This window comes from Aristolochia californica, unplaced genomic scaffold, assembly GCF_029961685.1.
Source record: "Aristolochia californica isolate CCGP_79_NKW_82.1479 unplaced genomic scaffold, dmAriCali1.0.hap1 SCAF_2, whole genome shotgun sequence".
NCBI lineage: Eukaryota > Viridiplantae > Streptophyta > Magnoliopsida > Piperales > Aristolochiaceae > Aristolochia > Aristolochia californica.
The window spans coordinates 50008546-50019288 of NW_027181881.1; positions in this window are offsets into that span (position 1 = coordinate 50008546).

Below are 10743 nucleotides of genomic sequence, written 5' to 3' on the forward strand. Positions count from 1 at the left end.
ACCCCATGCTCTAGCAAGCCCGAAATCACTGATTTTCGGGCAAAAGAACTCATCTAGGAGGATATTTCTGGGTTTTATGTCGGAATGCACAATGCAAATGCTGCAACCATGGTATTGGAGCCCTCTAGCTACACCGATTGCAATTTGAAGTATCCGTTCCCATCCCAGGCGATTTTCGCCTTCCGAGATCCTTGGGCAATGTACACGTATACAAGAGTTTTGTGAGAACTCTCAAAACAGAAGCCATAAGTCTTACGATGTTAACATCGTAGATTTTCGGGATTCCGTAGATTTAGTTTATTGAGAAAAAAACAGAGAAATTATTGGAAAAAAACAGAGGAAAAAGAGGTTTGGAATTGTTATCCTAACCCTTTCCGTGAAGCTTATAGATTAATTATCTTAAAATATTATAATAATACCCTAAAATTTTAACCTAATTACATCAATGCCAATTCTATAAGATGATTTATCATCTTGCCATCATTGTAGGGGTTTGTGGGTTCTCCTTTATTTATGGACCTTAAACCCATCTTCTATATCTCTAGGATGTGTAAGTCTTTTTTGGTCTTGTGGGCTTGGGCCAATCTTCCAACACACTTGGATATGTGGGTTTTCCTTGGTTATATAGGTTTTGGCCTATCTTCGAACACTCTCCCTCAAGCTGGGGGTGGGAGAATATCATGAACTCCTAGCTTACTGTAAATAGTGTATAAGATATTCTTGTATAAAATGGAGTCCTCCGTATCTTCCAACATTAGTGGTCTCTTCCATGAAGCCCAACTAACATAAGATAAGTGAGAGTAAAATCACTCCAAGCTGTATAACATCGTTCCATACTCTAGTCATAACTCATGTTGGATGTAGGGTACGCTCCTATCTTTTGTAGGTAGTGGGTCTATACACAGTGCTCATAAGCGTAATAAAATTCTTCCATCACCGTGTCCCTCCATAGGATACCAACTGTTATGAGTAATAAATATCAACTAAGGGGGGTAACGGGTAATTACCCAAAAGATAATATTCTGGGACCATCTTGGTTTTCTTCATCATCAAAATAACCAATGCTGATAAAAATCAGCAATTGAAAAGTTCTTATTCAATAATAATGTCTCAACCAAAGAGACACAACATTATCAGCTGAAATAGGTGTGGGCCCAAAAGCATGTACCAAATAATGAGAATCCAAGGACCCATAAAATAATCCTCTATGAGTTCATTAGAAGGTTGTACACCAAATAATACGTTGATCGAGTAATAATCCAAGATAATAATCTAGCCGAAGAAAAAGGGACCGAGTCAACCCGAGTCAGATATCAGACCAATATAACTAAGCCACGAAAGAGATAGGTATAGAACTCGGGACCTGGACACATAACCTAGGCAAAAAAATAAGTGATCCAAGTCAGGTTGACCGGGACTCGAGGTACCCAAATCGAGTTTACCCAGGATAACTCGGAAGAATAGAAGCCATTCTCGGGTAGGCAGGTTTGCTGGGTTAACTCGGCCCGGTCCGGGATAGGCTGAATCAGCGCTGGATCAGATATTTCCTCCCGATGCTTTCTACTTCACTGACGAATTCTTCTTCATCACTGACAGAGCGAGGGATCTTGATCGTAACAGCTCGGCCATTTGGGAGTGTCCCTTCGTATACGGTACCGAATCCTCCTATGCCAAGGACATTGATGAAGGATCTGGTTATTTGTTTGATCTCTGAATACTTGTACTGTTCGAGACCAAAAGCTCCGATGACCTCTGAAATTCTCTCCACAACTTGAGTTTGTTTTGAGCTTCGTTTCCAGAAGAAGAACCGCTTTGTCGATGAGACACTCCTGCAAGAAGAAACACGGCCAGAAGAAGAATGATTTTGCATATGCTTGTTTTCTATGTGAATTCTTTCTAAATCCCAGCCAATAAAACTTGCAATTCTTTATATACCCCATTTGCCAATAATGTCAATTTTGAAGCAATTTTTATTTTTTATAAATGTTATTTAAGCAGGATATTATTGGTCTTCACATGGAGTTTATTGAACAAAATAATTATTTTTTAATGATTTGAAATAATATATTTGTAGGTAGGTATAATGCAGAGACAAAAAAAACTCATTTTTGAAAAATTTATATTATAAAAATCTTAATTTACCTGCTTGCAGGGGATCTCTTACTGATGAGACTGTTTGACTTGTTTCTATTTCCGGTCAATTTCGGTGGCTCCTCTGCCTTTTCCGCACCTTGTTCAAGGCTTCCAGATTTTTCATTCTCCTTGTTCTCCTCGTTCCTATTACTTTGATCCAAAATACTTCCATGTTTCTGTGAGGCTACTTTATCTGCTCCAGTATACACCCGATCGTTTGCTCTTCCGGACACAATTTCCCTTCTTCTGGCTATCACATTTGTCCCACTGACTGAAAGACTCAGCTGGCCGGTGTGCTTAAGCGTTGATCCTCCACTGGTTTTTGTAACTCCCTTTTCCTTATTCTTTCTCGTTTCATCAACAGAAAATCCCCTTTGATGTAGCACAGACGAACCTTCTATTCTTAGGCTTTCTGTAATGCCACTCTGGCCTTTAGTTACAGGAGAATGATCATTGATTTTCCCCTGACTAAATTGCTCTTTGCAGTCATCTCCTTGAAATTTTAAACTAGATTTCCGAGTCTGTTTCGCGTCTTTAGATCCTATGTTGCATCTAGTTGTTGAATGTCCTTGGAGAAGACAATGAGTGCAGTAGGAAGGCAAGTTTTCGTAGGTGATTTCTTGCCAAAAGCCTCTTTTCCCAATTCCAATCCAGAGTCTTTTAGGAAGTTCCTTGAGAAGATCAACCTCGACACACACTCTGGCAACATTCGTTCGAGTCATTTTTCTCGTTGCCCCGTCCATGGCAAGGACTTTCCCAACCAAGCCAGTAATCTTGAACAAAAACTCTTCTTGGAAAAGGACTACAGGGAGGGAATGGAATGAAACCCAGACTGCAGCCAAAGATGGCTCCTCCCTGTCGGAGGTCCTGAAAAAAGGGCTCCATTTGAAAACCTTCATTAGACTTCCTTTGATGAACCACCGCTTTCTCGCCCAAACGTGGACCATATCCAACTGGTTTTCTAATCTCAGAAACACATGAGAAGGATCAAGCAGTGTAACTGACCATTCACCTTTGAGCTTCAGTTGATCGCCGATCCATTCTCTGATGAGGGCCAAGGGAGGTCTTGAGCCTGGGAACCTCCCAACAAGGCAGTGTTTGAACTTCTCCGCTCGCGAATTGACAAGAGACTCGTCAAAGGATATTGAAGGCTCACCTTCACGATCTGCCGTTTTCCTTGCTGGAGTTTCTATCCTATTACTCGTCCTTGATGGTGACGGTTTATGGTGTGGAGCAGCAGATGTAGAGCTGATATTAACAGCTTTTGGTTTGCCGTAGAAGGATTTGAGCACCCATTCCTTGGTTGATGCCTTTCCATTTTTCCGTCCTTCGGGGGAAAGAGTTTTAATGGGGATTTTCCTGGATTGGGAATAATCGATGGTAGTCTGATTGTAGATTCTGTTCGAGAAGTCCATACCTTTTCTTCAGAGCAGCAGCCGTAGCTGTTTTCTCATAGTTTCGATCGTTTCTCCAAGTGATGGACGATAGAAATCTCACGATTTTAGAACTTCGGTCCGCGTTTTCAATTGAAAACAATTTAAGCGAAAACTGGGTTGAATCTTCGTCCCTAAACATAGTTAACGCCTTCACCAGAAATTGAAACGAAGCTTCACCGTGAAAGCAACCCAACCATTGAAATTTCCCCGAGGGAGTATACTTCGCGGCTGGTTACTGATGAAATTTCCTGCCAAACCAATGGCCGCAAAACTTGATCCAACTCCATTTATTTTATAATATTTAATATGTTCAATTACTTAATTACCTATTTAAGAGAAGGAAGAGCAAGGGCAGTTGGCTGCCTCTCCTCGTTTAGGCACAAATTCTGCCTCAAACCCCAGTCTTTCGGGATGTATTGGTTAGGTACTGGCACATTTGGTATGAGAGCTGGTAAGTCATAGTTTTGAATCCCGGGAGGGGGATGTCGACTCAAACGACGTGGGGAGCGTTAGAAACTGGCCACCCATGCCTTACGTGAGAAGGCCTGTTAAGTTTCACGCTCGGCCTGGATCCTCGGTCCGGGGTGAAGTACCTATGTCTTCCGCTCCTGACAGGCCGATCTTTTGAGATGTATTGGCTAGGTACTTCAACGGTCAGGGGTGAAGTACCTATGTCTTTGTCTTCCGTTCTTGAAATATCGGACTTTTGGGATGTATTGGCTCGCGGAAGACATAGGTAGTTAACCCCGGACCTCCGGACAGCTAACAGATTTAGGTTTGCCGTAGAAGAACTTGAGCGCCCATTCCTTGGTTGATGCGTTACCATTTTCTGTTTCTCCGTTGAGAGAGGGTTTTGATGGGTATTTTCCTGGACTGGGACGTTGATGGATTGAAGATTGGGTTTGAGTATTCCGTACCTCTTCTTCAAAGTAGTAGCAGTTCTCTCATTATTTCTATCATTTTTCCAAGTGATGAACGCTTGAAATCTCACGATTTTAGAGCCATGGTAGTGTTTTTAATTTTAATTTTAAGTTTTTAACTGTTTTTAAGTTAAGAGATACAAGTGTAAGTGCTCATGTGCGGATATCAAACTCTTTTGGAACCCAACAAATAAGAATTTCACTTAAATACCTATTTAAAATAAAATATTTTTAAAAATACCGACGTCATCAAAATATTTCTAAAATTACCTAACTTTGACCGGTCAAATGCCTATGTGTGCAGTCAAAAACGACACATAAGCTTTGACTGCTTATGTGTTGCCACGTCATCTATGCAGTAAACATAGATCGACACATCATCTGACACGTCATTTTTTACCATGTCGTTTGCCACGTAAGCTGACACGTCATTAAAAAAATAATCCTCACCGTATTCCATCGTATTGTTTTTCAAAATAAATTATTTTAAATACCTTATGTGTCCCCTCTCATCTTTCTCCTCTCCTCTCCTCTCACCCTCTCACCGCCGCCTCTCTGCCTCCTCTCCTCTCGCCCTCTCGCCCCCTCTCCTCTCGCCGCCGCTCGGCCTCCTCTCCTCTCCTCTCGCCCCCTCTCCTCTCGCCTTCGCGCCGTTGCTCGGCCTCCTCTCCTCTCCTCTCACCCCCTCTCCTCTCGCCACCCTCGCCGCCGCCACTTGGCCTTTCCCTCTCTCCTCTCGCTGTCGTCGCTTGGCCTCTCCTCTCCGCTCCTCTCCTCTTTCCCCCTCTCCTCTCGCCCTCTCACCGCCGCTCGCCCTCGCCCTCCTCTGGCCTCACCCTCTCTCCTCTTGCTGGCGTCGCTCAGCCTCGGCCTTCTCTCCTCTCCTCTCCTCTCCTCTCCCCCTCTCTCCCCTCTCCTCTCCCCCCCTCTCCCCTCTCCTCTCCTCTCCTCTCCCCCCTCTCCTCTCCCCTCTCGCAGTGCCTGCTGCCGCCGCTCCCCACCGCTTGGCCTCAGACTTCGCCCTCGACGCCCCCTTCTCAATTAAAAAATTAAAAAATTAAAAAATATTTTAAATCGATAATAAAATATGTTAAATTAGTAATAGTAATTTTTTAAATTAATTATATATTTATTTTATTTTTAATTATTTTAAATATAAGGTAATAATAAATTTAAAAAAAACGTATTGATAAATTTGATTTTTAAACTCAAAACTAAAATTTTCAAAAAAAATTATTAAAATAATTTTTAAATCGATAATAAAAAGGTGTTAAAATGGTTAGAGTAAGATTTTTTTATAACTTATTATTTTAAATATAAGGTAATAAAAAGTGTATACATTTTTTTTTAAACTCAAGTAAAATTTTTATATTTTTTTAGTTAATAATATTTTTAATTGATAATAAAAGGTGTTGTAAGATTTTTAATTAACTAATATATATTTTTAATAATTTATTATTTTGTAAATAATATGATAAAAATTATATAAATAAATTATATTTTTAAACTCTAAAATAATTTTTAGGCTTCGAGACATAACATTTATTACTTTTCCCAAAGATAAATGTCCAATATTGTAGATATTAGGTAATAAAAAATGTATCTGATTTTTTTATTTTTTAAAAAAAATATTTAATTTTTATTTAATGACATGTCAGCTTACGTGGTAGATGACATGGAAAAAATGACGTGTCAGACGACGTGTCGATCTATGTTTACTACATAGATGACGTGGCGACACATAAGCAATCAAAGCTTATGTGTCGTTTTGACTGCACACATAGGCATTTGACCGGTCAAAGTTAGGTAGTTTTAAAAATATTTTGATGACGTTCCGTATTTTTTAAAATATTTTATTTTAAATGGGTATTTAAGTGAAATCCCCTAAATTTAATGAACACTGCACAAAAAACCCGTACTCAATCTGTAGTTTCCCCCCTAAAATAACAAAAAAATTCTGTGAAGTTCATGCAATATCACAAAAGAGAAAACAAATTTACCAGAAATATCACAAAAGAGAAAACAAATTTACCAGAAATATCATACAGACTACTGAATTTGGACAGATTCTCGCACGAAAGAAGACGGAAACTATCAGAAGATTGATCACCTTCCACGCTGGTGCAGGGACGAACTACTTCGTATCGGAAGCCACATCGTCACGTCCCTCTATGTCTTGAAAGAATCCTGAACTGAAAGGATTGGGAGGCATTTTCAGGTCACCAGTTTCCCCTTCCAGCATCTGCAACACTTTGCACATTGAAGGCCGATCGACTGGTATGGCTTGTGCGCACCATAGACCTACTAGAATCAACTTACGCGCACATTCGTCCTCTGCAATCCCTGCTATTCTCCCAAGTCCCGTTTCTGCTTGTTTATTTGCGTTTCCGTAAACCCATTCTAGCATATACTTTCCACTGATATTGTCTGCTTTAGTATCGATCGGCTTCCTCCTCACCACCATTTCCAGAAGCATGACTCCATAGCTGTAAACATCCAACTTGTCGGAGAATTTTCCGTGCAGCAGTTCAGGAGCTACGTACCCTTTTGTACCTCTGATGCGTGAGGTGTTCGAGCTGCTCAAGCTCCAGGGCCTGGCAAGCCCGAAGTCACCTATTCTGGGAAGAAATTCCTTATCAAGAAGGATGTTGCTTGGCTTTATGTCAAAATGCACGATAGGGATGTTGAAACCGCTGTGCAAGTATTCCAGGCCTCTGGCTACCCCAATTGCGATCTGAACCAGCTTTTCACCTCCCAGGGAGTTGGACTCAGAGTAGATATACTTATCGAGGGATCCATTTGGGAGGAATTCATAGACAATGGCACCATTGGAGCCCTCCAGACTGTAACCCAGAAGCTTGATAATATTACCGTGATGAGTCCTCTTTATGATGGTGACCTCACTGACGAATTCCTCTTCAGCTCTCATGGAGCAGAAGCGGATGACCTTGACTGCAACTGGACGGCCATCAGGAAGGTCTCCTTTGAAAACGGTACCAAAGCCTCCTCGGCCTAGTAAAGTGCTAAAGGATCTTGTTATTTTCTCAATGTCAGAATACTTGAATTCTGTAAGAGATGAATGTCCAGTAGAATCCGGACTGTTTTCCGCAGATTGGCTTCGCTTTGGTTTCCTCTCCCAGAAGAAGAACGCTCTCCTAGATGAGGAGGTCCTGTAAAAGACATGTGGCAAAACATAATAAGACTAGCTAGAAACAAGTAAAGGGAGGCTGTTTTTCTTCTGAAAATAGCGCCCAGAAACTCATCTTCTGCAAATATTTAATTGAAGGAATTGACTCACAAACTCCGATATACAACTCTATAAGCAGAAAAGAAAACAGAGAAAATCTGGGTAACTCAGAAAAGCTAAGAATAATAACTGCAACATGCTGGTAATATTGGTCTAAGAAACTTTTTTCAAATGGTAATATGAAATCTTGCCTTGTTGGTGTAGTGGAGGGAGATCCTTTTTCCAATCTTTTCTTGCTACTTTTTCTAACAATGGGATTCAAAAGTTCCTTATCGTCATCCTTGAAAAGGGTTCTGAGCACCCTCTTTCCAATTTCAGCATCGCCATCTCCTTCTTTCGAAGCTTTTTTCACAATATTTTTGCTCGAGAAGGTTTCCAAATCTTCCTGCTGTTTCTGTTTCTGTTCATCCTTTTGAAGATTTGCACGAATTTCTCTCGCTACATCATCGTGGTCATTTTCATCTTTTGATAAGCAGTCACCATCCTCACAGATTTCTTCAATTATCTGAACTTTCTCAGCTCGGACTTCAAGTACAATCTTCTCTGCGTTCTCCATCTCATTTCTACTAAACTGTACTGTATCCGGTCCATTCGCTGGGAGACTCTGCTCGGTGATCAAAGTATATGAGGTCTCTCCCTTGCTTCCAATATTTCCTCCGTCGTCTTCCCCGGATTCTGTAAGAGCACTTCTGAGACGGGATAAACGTCCTTTCCTCGAACCATTACTTTCATCTCTAGTTTGGCTCCGAAGACTGATTCCATCCTGTTCCCCCAGACTAAACTGCACCTGAGAGCCACTTTTCTTACTTCTAGAATTTGGAGTCTTGAGACTAGAGTTTGAATTTTTTTCCTTTTCTCGAGAATCACCTCCATGAGCCTTGCATGTGTCGGATGAGCGCCCTTGTAGACGGCAGGTTTTACAGTAAGACGGCAGTTTCTCGTATCTTACTTCTTGCCAGAAACCTCCGTCCCCTATTCCAATCCACATCCTTTTTGGAAGCTCTTTGACAAGATCAACCTCCACACAAACTCTAGCCACGTTTGTTCTTGTCAACTTTCTGGTGGGTTCGTCCATGGTGAAGACTTTCCCTATTGCAGAAGCAATAGAGAACAAAAGCTCTTCTTGGAAGAAGACCAGAGGCAGCAGAGGGAATAGCACCCAGACAGCAGCCAAAGACGGCTCTCCCTCGGAGGGTCTGAAACTGGGTGTCCATTTCAAAACCTTCATCAGATGGCCGCTAATGAACCATCTTTTTCTTGTCCACACATAAAGCATGTCTGCTTGGTTGTCTAACCTAAGAAAAATATGAGAAGAATCCAACAAGGTGACTGAGCAGTCACCTGAAAGTTTCCATTCCTTAGCGACCCATTCTCTGAGAAGGACTAAGCTCGGCCTTGATCCAGAGAACTTCCCAACGAGGCAGAATTTGAACTTGTCTGCATGTGAATCGATGAGTGACTGTTTAAAGAAAACTGCAGGCTCACCTTCGTGTCGGTGTGGAATTTCCTGATATGCGCAGGCGAGTTTCCGATCGATGGCCACAGACGGTGCTGAATTCTCAGGATTCGGAGCAGCTGAAGTAGAATTATTTTCAGAATTTTTGGATTTGGTACAGAACGATCGAAGCACCCACTCTTTAGTAGACATCTTTCCATCTCTTTTCTTCTTGGGCGAATCTCTTTCCTCAAACGAGAGTTTATGAATAACTTGGCCAAGTGATTCACTGTAACAGATGGCCGATTGGTTGTAAACTCTGCTTGAGAAGTTCATCTTCTCATCAGTTCTTGTGCAAACACAGTTGATTTTCTGGTTTCAATCGTGCAAGCTTGAAACCTTTTGAGCTCAGAAATCAGTCATTTTTTTTGTCTCTAGGAATGATTCCTAAAGAAAAGGAACAAATAAAAAGGAATCATGGATCTTAGGGAGCAAGCAAATGGCGATTAGACCGATCAGTTTTTGTATTATCCTGAAATTTACGCGAATCAACCCTAATAAACGTTTTGACTATTCTTTTGATTGATGCCGGCAGGGTTTGATAAGCAGGTCCCGAGTCACACTTGATATTATAAACAAGTCCTATTAGTTCCTCTCCAAAACAACTGGACCAGCAAATTTATGACCAAAGTTGAGAATTATTAGATCACGGAGGACTCCTCCCATAATTAAAAGAGATGCGGGTCCTTTTCAATTTTTGTTTCCAACGATTGCTTGGAAGGGACTATTCTCTTGTCGAGTAGCAAACCACAGCCTTTAAACAAGACAATATTACTCTTATAGATATTATTTAAATCCTGTATTCTTAAATAAAATAATTTAAATTTATTTTTTTCAAAAAAACCATGATTAAGATATTCCTTGTATAATTTTTTTTCTAAAATTAATTTTAATTATATTAAATAAAAAAAATATCTTCCTCTTTTCCAAGCTTGTTTTTTAATAATAGGGCTAAAAATCCAATCTCATCCCACCCTGGTTTTTTTATAACTCTCCATCCTCGTTTTCTCGACCATCGATTGGCTTATGACTTATTCGATAATTTGCTTAACTTTAAAAATACTTCATGTGTGATCGCCGTCACCACCTCACCCATGCGAGATTTATCCCTTCACCTCCCTCTCATCCCGTTTTATTAAGATTAAGAAAACCATTTAAAATTTGGCCATGTTAGAACCTTTTTTAAGTATGTGTCACTTTTTGTAGTTCTCTTAGGTAATCCACATCAAGATTTTATCCTTAGTACGTGACACCATCCTTTAAAACCTGTTAGATTAGACAACATTAAAGGACAGCCATCTACTATCCTCTTGGTGTCACAACAACAACTCCAAGTGTAGTCTCTGGACTAGTTTGAACGATACTCAGATAGTAGAGTTCTCTCTTTTCATGTCTAGAACTAATCGTCCTCTTGGTATGAAAACCTTGAAACACACAATGAGATGAAAAAAGAAGTAAAGAAAATAATTTAATGACTTAGTGAGTTAACTCACATAGAATAAATTGACTAGG